This window comes from Varroa jacobsoni, unplaced genomic scaffold (genome assembly GCF_002532875.2).
Source record: "Varroa jacobsoni isolate VJ856 unplaced genomic scaffold, vjacob_1.0 contig00252, whole genome shotgun sequence".
NCBI classification, from domain to species: domain Eukaryota; kingdom Metazoa; phylum Arthropoda; class Arachnida; order Mesostigmata; family Varroidae; genus Varroa; species Varroa jacobsoni.
The window spans coordinates 78,264-87,444 of record NW_019214436.1 but is presented as its reverse complement, the minus strand read 5'-3'; positions in this window follow the sequence as shown (position 1 = coordinate 87,444).

Sequence of the window (9,181 nt, the reverse complement as noted above, 5' to 3'; positions counted from 1 at the left end):
AGCTAAATGTTGCACGGTTTATCACCATAAGGCGCCTTTGTGGGATACGCCTAAATACGCAGCATGTGCTTAACCTGAGGGCATATACAAAATTTATTTCTAAAATTATGTGTATATCCAAAAAAACAATTAAATTAATGCATTCTACTATAGTAAATTTACAGGTAATTGTTATAATTAGTAAATACCGATCAATGAGTTAAAACTATACTATGCTTAACACCTGAGGAGCCTACGTCCTATTCAATGTGCGATTATTGAAGCTCTAGAACAGTAATAGTGATGGTTATGAACATTTGTGATCATGCTTTTTTAATCATAATCTTGAAAGCGTACTTTATTTGCCCAGTTGCGTTTGATGGGGTATATTGCCTGGTAGCCTATCTATTTATCTGGAATAATGTATGATTTTACATACGATGTCGGTATATAGCACGGGTACGGCTAACCGAGTTCGACAACAGCGTGCAGCGTGCATTTTGACCTCATCGTCCTGATCAACCTGAATGCTTTTCGTGAATTTCTGAGAAGTGGCGCACCAAGCATCTACCTATGCATTAGCTGGGAAAAGTCGCTACGAGGGCACAATATGAACGCATTAGTGAACCGTTAAAGTTTCAGAGAGAAGAATGCGTGATAGCTATACGTCCTTCGGTCATCACCTAATTCGTTGAGTTCGACCATTTTAAACATTTCTAAGGAGTAATTTCCCATGCTAGTGCAAAGCCACAGAAGCCTCAGGTGCGCTCAGGAAAAACTGATCTTCAACATTTCTAAGCTAAGCAGAAATAGTATCTTGAACTCAGCGCCGAGGAACTAGAAATAACAAAGACGTATAATTTTCAAATGAAATACTGCAAGCCTTTGAAGAAGCTCTGTGGATGAAAACATATTGTTATAGCGCTTATTAATGTATAAGCTATAATCCTTACCTCTCTTAAAGGTGCGTCACACGTATTCATGGTACCTTAGTTACTCCGTTGTTATAGAACGAGTTAGTGGCGTGGATCTTCAAGTGGGTTCCGTACCGCTCGGGAGCAGTACGCATCGCCTTATCCTCAGACAGGAAAAAGCGCGAACGGATGACACAGATCATAGCAATGTACGGCGAGCAAATAGCAAAACAGTAAAAACTGTAAAGTATGACTGTAGAAAGAGCGAAGAGTTGGAAACCTCATGAGAGACTTCTCTGCCTCCCGTCCCTGTCCAGTAACTAGAAATATTGCATAGCCATCGTTTGGGGGGAAAGGCTCGCTGTGCGGATAGCTCATGAGAAAGTCGTGGCGACCAGGAGTTGGGGCGCGAGTACGAGGTACAGAGAAGGCGACGGACAGAGTGAACATCTGTATGTTAGAAAAACATATAAAAAGCTTTTATCGTTACTTTTTATAGAGCCGGCCGCGTAGCGCTTATCTTTTTGTATGCATTCCAACAGCAGCGCCTTCAACATGTGCGACACAGCAAAAAGGAGGAGGGTTTCGTGAAGTAACTGGGAGCGAAACAACCCTCCTGTTCGCTTAGCTGTCTTCGTACAGCACATTTTAGAACACTGAATACGGGTTGATACAGGAGCAGTCGCAGCTGATACAGGAGTGAGTAGCAAATGTCCTGTGAAGTGAAGTCCTTGTGGAAGGAGAAATCTTCACATTGTGTAGAAATTAGCACCCGTTACCAGACCGACCGTACCAACTCGGATGTGATAAGTCAGCCATGTTGATTTTAACGGACGAATTTACGCTTAATTTATTTAAACTCTCTGGACATTTCTCAGCTTCCCGCAGCCTGCTTTCTGCTTCAAGCTATTGGCACAAGGCATCTTTCGTTGTTCCCCTCTCTTCTCAGATACGTTTGGCCTGTTCGTTCTACTTGTCTGCCCTGGATGCGATTCCTTCTCTCGTTCAGGAAAACGTTTATAAAAACTGAACGGCGCAAAAAAAGGCTAAAGGTCCTCATTCTAAACAGCTGCTTTATTATCGGCATTGATAACAGCAACGTAGGAACAAGAAAAATCGCAAGAAGAAGATAAATTAATTATTTAATTCCGAGATTTCGGACTAAATGCGGCTAGTTAACAAAACATGAAATAGGTACATTTATATTACAGTCCACATTATTATATTACGGCTATGGATTTTATGGATAAGGATACATGCGGGATACGTTAGCTACGCATGCTTTCTCTGTCATATTTTGATTAAAAATTTGTATTTGCATCAGTTATTATTTTGATATTTTTTTTTTAAACATATCTGATAAAGAAAATATTTCATATTATGTAAGTGCTGGTGGCTTTAAAGGTATGCTTCGATCTCCGTGAAGACCATGCGTACGTTTTGTTTTTAACTCGCTTTACATTACGGCATGTGCCGAAGACTCTTGGATAAAGGCTGTGAGTGACGCTATGTTGGAACAGTCTTGCTCAAACAAGTCCTACATTTAAGTGCTAACTATGTAGATCGTCGGTTCTGGAACATCTAGAAAGTTACCTCATTTGAACTAGATCTACTCGTTGAATTAAAACAAGCGCACAGTGCCAAAATTTTACAAAAATAATTTTTTCAATTCTCTAGTTATCTTGGAATTATTACTTATTATATTATTATTAGTTTTTATAATATTTGTAGCAGTGTATAATAAAGAGAGAGAAAGTTAAAGATTCATACAATATGCATATATATATCTGATTTAACTTTCACTATTCGAGTTCATTTTATGCAGGAAAATAGACATTGTCGTTCATGAAGTAGGCTAAGTCCATCCTATCGTTTCAATGATAGACAGCCTTTGTATTCCAGCAGAGGATTGAATTTTGAATATCCTAGGACACTGCCATTACTAGCAGTACAATATTGCCACAATGACCCACTAGTGATAGTAATACTGCTAATGGTTCTGCTGGCCCAGTGCGGTCTTCAGGATATTCTGTACTCACTTGAGGGATAGTTCCATGAACAGTCTTTTACGTATGACAGGACATCCTCTGTGTCGACCAACAACTGACTGTGATACAGCAGAAAAAGGACCAGAGGCGGAAAGCAACGGCCCGATGAGTTCGAGTGTTAGCGAAGCGCTGCAACAATGGTCGCCGCCGACGCCATGACAGCGGACGCAGATTGTAAAGGACATTGAGAATGCAGACTTGCGTAGGTACTAAGCATATGCTCACTACCAATACAAGCTGAGACAAATCATGCCGTATTCAATGATTTAGTACTATGCCTTAGCAGAAAAGAAAGACGAAATATGAGGCGCTAGCTCCGCACGCGCGAGCTAGGACGAAATCCTCATGTTCTAGCAGCGATCGACAGCTTTTTACTTATCCCGTAAACTTATGAAGTCGGAGCAGGAACGTTTACGCACTTCGCTCAATTAAATGTGGGTTTTCAGCCCAGACTCTCAGCCCAGATATCTCTATTGAATAGCTTTTCATGAACAACCTTTCGTTAACGATAAATCATCTTTACAGATATTTACTACTGTTTATGTAGCTAAAATATGATAAATGTATAATTTATTTGCCTTCAAGCAGGGGAGAAATCGAGTTAACTAGTTCCTGAGAATGAATAACTTCAAGAACCGAACATGGCTTGGCAACAATGATACAGCTGCTGCATAAATGAAGGAAAGAGTACATAAAATATGGGACTTGTCTTTATATACACCGGTTGATCTTCTTGGATGTGTATAGGTTATGTATATATACATTATGTATAGATTCATACTGTGTTATCTCGGCCCACCTGAATACCATTCATGTAAATAGTGCTTAGTAGTAAGCGTATCAATACACTGTACATATATAGCGTAGGCACGTTCGAAACCGATAATTACTGTGGCCGTAGAAAGCTCTAGACCTGCCATTACTCGAATCTATTCTGTCGTTAGACAGGGCGCTCTGTACAGAAGGACATTGCGAGTAAAGGCCATCATGCCTATTTATAGACAGCTAAGGTTGTATCGACTTTTCGAGTACGCTAACCGAATTTTAGGTACAAATTTACAAACAGTAAACTGGAGAAAGATTCAGTAAAAGAACAAACATTAAAATTGCCTCTCTGATTTTCATGAGATCTATTATTGCTGAATGCTTCTGAACCAATAGCATCCAAGTTAATAATGGAGTGCTAACACGTTCTGTATGCATAAATAATGGTAAAACTGGACGGGTCATATAAGGATAGGCCATGTGAAGTATAGCCTAGAGCAGTAGGAACTCGAAGCTCGGGGCCTGGAGGACCGGAAATGCATCGACTTTTTCAATTTTCAACTATTCCTTCTTCTTTTCACAGAGCATTGCCCAGTATCTGGTTAGCAGAGACGACTTTCTTTGCACACTTGTGGCGATCTCTTTTCATGGCGTGCGGATAGAAGCTCGTGCGGAGAAAGTAAAATTCTAAACGTTAACAACTGTTACCTAAGGTATTCTGTGGTAGCATATTATAGCTTCTGTGACAGCATCTTAAAATCCGCTCCTTTGCACTTCCATACGCGTATAACAACATCTAACCCACACAGCTGGAAAACACAAACTGTGCCAAACCAACGATGTTGACCATAAAAGAAGCCACTATTACTAATTGTCATTACAGAAAATTATACACAAAACAATGTTTTTAATTTGGCCCCTTGTGCTTTGTTGAATTATTATTACTACACATCGACCAATTAAACAGAAGCTTTAACAAATACCGTCTTGATCCTAAATACTCGTTTAATACTATGCATTTCCATAAAAATTGGTTTCGATTGCTAATTGAATCTCTTAAGATTGGTGAGAGAGTAATTCCCGTTCTTTCGTCTAATAAAAAATGAAACGTTTGTCAATTTCCAGCGAAACACTGATTCGCTATATACCCTTCGGTGCCCTACGGCCTTTTACCATGCATCAGAAAACAATTGCTTGTTTCTTTCATGGTGATCGGAAAAGGGAATAATTCCTTGGTACCAGGTCTGGAGAATACGGTGGGTGCAATGCAACCTGCCGCTCAAGATCTTGCAGGCTAGGTTCAATAAGATATGATCTGGTACCGCCGTGGCTAACGATGACTCTGCCTCGCCTGCCAGATCTTTTTCTTAGATAGCTTAATTTCCTTAGTGCCGGATTCATGTTGATCATCAAGCGTTTCGCAGCGCGTAAGTTCCTCTCTACACCACCAAACCCAGATAATTTTCTTGGTCTCTTCTGGACGAGGATTCCGCTTTGCGTTGTCACAGACACCGCTTCTGGATCCCGGCAACGATTTGGTGCAGAAATTTGTCATCGTTTTTAAGTAAATTCCATAGACTGACAACAGTCGGTGATGGTCGCCTGAACGCAGTTCATCTTCTTGGCCGATTTGCAAGTTGTTTGCTATCCGAAATTCCCATAGACCTTGGATGGCCTACTAGAGAGAAGCTTATTTGTTAGATTACAGGTATATCTTTAAAGTCCAACACTTCTCTCAGTGACAAAACTCTTGCCACGTACTGTAAAAATACTACGGGCTACTTCAATAGCTTTCAACACCGGCAAGGGGCGAAGTCAAGTGAATGTTACAAATACTCTTTTTACCTAATGCATTGATTTTTTTTAGAGAATGAACTCGTAGTTTCCGATACAGCGAGATTTTGACTGGCCTATAAAGGACAGAGCGCTTTCGTATAGCATCTAAATAACGTAAGCCAGCAGTGAAGTGAGTAAGCGGAATAGGAACATATATTAAAAGGAAAAAAGAGAAATATAGACATTGTTTCTTAACGAACGATCTATTTCTATTATTATATCTTCAAGTACTCTACTAACAACAGTACGTTTAATATCTTTTTTTAGGTAATGTCTATCCATCTTAGCAAGACCATCGGAACCAGACTACGAGCGCTATGTAGGGCATTCGAGGCGCTCAAGTGAGAACAGGCGAGAACGGCATAAATCTAAACAAAAAAAAAATAAGCACATTAGATGCACATAAATTAAGAACAGGAAATTAATGTTATTTGGCATTTATCAAAAGCACAAGTGAATTTATCTGCCAAACGATAAGAAATAGGATGAAATTAGTGAGTTCGCCGAAGAAGTATTTGACTTTGATATCGTAGCTGTCCAAAGTAATCTTTGTGGATTAAATACATAAGGCATGAGCGGGAGAAGGCGATACTAGTTAAGTCGCCTCGGTTTTTGGGGATGATGGTAATAATTATAAAAATAAAACAAAGTAGACACGATACGAAACAGTGTAATTTTGTGTCTTCTAAGTAAGAGTCGACCTTCCGAAAAAAGCAATACTATAACAAGCTGAGATGACTTAGGTACTGTTTAAAACTCCGGGCGCTCCGTGCCGTATCAAATGCTAGATATCAAATGGACTACGAGCTATGCCATTTTGGAGCTATTAATAAGTAGCCGATTGTTCAGGCCTTTTTTTTCCTAGATCCCTATGCACAAAGCTAGTTCTATGCTTAACATGTCATCCGTATATCAACCAATTGCGCTTACGCAAAGGAAGCTGATCTCGGCAAACTCTGTAAAAGAGCTATTGTCATTGAGAAGACTTGAACAGTCCCAAAAGTTTTCAACACTTTGGTTTCCGTACGTTTGTATTTACAATAGTAATAATATCATATTAATAAAATGGGATACTTCAATAACACAGAAGTATTGCGAAGGATGAAATTGAATCTGTATGGCGGTGAAGAATAGGACCTCAGTGTGTCGACTCCATTTTCTGTATCGCTGCCTGTCTCTCTCGCTGTTATTATCGTTCTATTGGCACAATCGTAAAGCTCGCCACCAGCAGAAACACAATCTAGCCAAATCACATCGACCTAAACGTGTCCTGCAAATAAAAAGGTCTGCTGGGTAAATCCCGAAGACCTAGTCAAATACGGATGGCGCAATCGATGGATCGGATTTGACTGTTTTGCTGCATAGAGGAGTTCCACATGAGCTGATGTAACTATCATACATTAGTAAACGCATATTTAACTGATTTCAATTTTAACTTGTTTGTTACCCAAAACTCAGTCTAAAACGTGCAACTTTTCCGTAAACTTGATGCTATCAAGCTTAGATACTTTGCAAAATCAGCTAACAGCACTTAACAGTAACTTTCCCGAAACTTAGCACTACACATTTACTTGCTGTAAGTATTGTCTACACAATATTCTATTATGTGTAGATACGCCTGAACCTACATATGTATCGTAGATCACGGGTAAGATCAAAAGTTCGCGTGTCGGTTGTCCAGAAATAAAGCTTAGAAGTATTTAGGTCGAACGGCCAAGCAGACCTGACTTTGAAAATTAACGTTGATGAAGTTTTAAAAATTGATTGCTGTGCAATGACGGTAATATAATAAATAGCAAACTCTTACAGAACATAGCACTACTCACATTAGGAATGAGAAAAGTTGGATGCATTATTATCAATGTGCAATGCCTTTTGCCTAATAATGAAGCATACCCCTAGAATGTTTAATTATGGAAAAAAAAAGGTGCCCTAGAGGCACCCCAGTTCACGATATATATAATCGTTTCATGTCGGCTAGACTGGCTCACGCTTTTCTGTATAATATCATAACTTTGAAGTAGTTAGAAAACGATTTCTACGAGATTCTTTAATTATATTGAATATTGTGACAGGAAGTTGCAATAACTCCAAGCTTGGATATGTCTAGTGGAACTCGAGACCCCTATTACAAAGGAGTGCACTCCTGTTAAAACTAGGTAGGCATATCGCGTTTATCTTCAAGAAAACAAACCTTTGCTTTGACGCGATGGAATCGGTTACTGCTTCTCTTTCAATAGATTTTGTCGTCTGCATTCTTTATATGAATCACGTTATCAGGAGCTGGTTATCCTTACAGCAGGCTACACTCGTTTATTGCGATTATCTCAAAGTTCTAACGTTTACAAAATTTTCGGTTGACGTTAAACAACCAACAATAAACAAACCACAATATATATATATATATATATATATATGGAAATAATCATCAGGTTACCGTATTTGGCAGTTTATAAAATTCGGCGACGTCAAAGGCAAGAGTGCGAGTTATAGCAGCTCCTTTTTACCTTTTTATCGTCTATGCTTAAGTTATTCAAGGCTAAATCGAAATCTCTCGCGTCGACCAGTCCTAGAATGGCGTTGGTAATAGCGTATCCTTTGGTAAGCGCTCTCTCCCTCTTTAAATGGCTGACCCGAGAAGAAGATAAAAAGCTACGCACGTGTTCTGTTCACAGAGGAGAACGGTCACCGTTCACTGATCCGAATACTAGCCTTCAGTCGGAAAGCAGTACCCTACTGAAAGCACCCTCTGATAACATCTGTCTGTGAAGGTGGATACGATCTTCCCGCGCCCTTTCTTGGGTACACCAACCAAAGCGGGCGAGAACTGGTTAACAGGCATGACGTTAATAGCCATTGCTGAAAAGTGGATCAATCAACTACACGACAGTTCCCTTAATTGATGATATATAAGCCGTTTAGATAATACAAGGATTCAAAGCAATTTGTTGAGTTCCTAATTATCTGTTGTAGTGAGAGATATATTTTTGGATACCGTTCGTATAGATGACAAGGGACAGTATTCCGGTTCTAGTTTACCTCTAAACCGCTATAAAATCATTTTGGTTAATATGACTAGTGAGCATTCGATTTGGTTGGTGAAACACCCCGTGACAATTCATGCTTCCTAAACGTCGCACCAGTCGCCATATTGTGTTGGTGGATAGTTGCGTTCATATGCTAACGTACGAACACGTGTCCACCGCTAATTCCAATTGCAGCATTGGCAAACGGTTAGATGAGTTCAACAAGACCTACCCCAGCTAGTCTTTTGAGTGGCGGTTCCTGATGCGCATCCTTGTTATACCGAGGAGGTGGCCTCGAGAACTTGTTCATACATTGCGAAGAGCCAAAGACACGAAAAGGAGGCTTCCTTATAGCTCACTTTCAACCTAACTTATTCAGACGGTAAAAGTCTGGCTACTTCAGCTTGAATTCTACTAATAAATTGCCTTCGCATGGCGTCGTATCACCATGTGAATTTTGACGCAAGTTTGCGAGCAGTAGAAATAATCAATGATGTCCGTCGTAGCCTTATTACGACCACTGTCATACGCTTGTTCATCTTTTACGCAACCATAAAATTAGCTCGCATTGCCTAGTACGAGTTTCGAGACTATAGCGTGACCCTAGTCTATT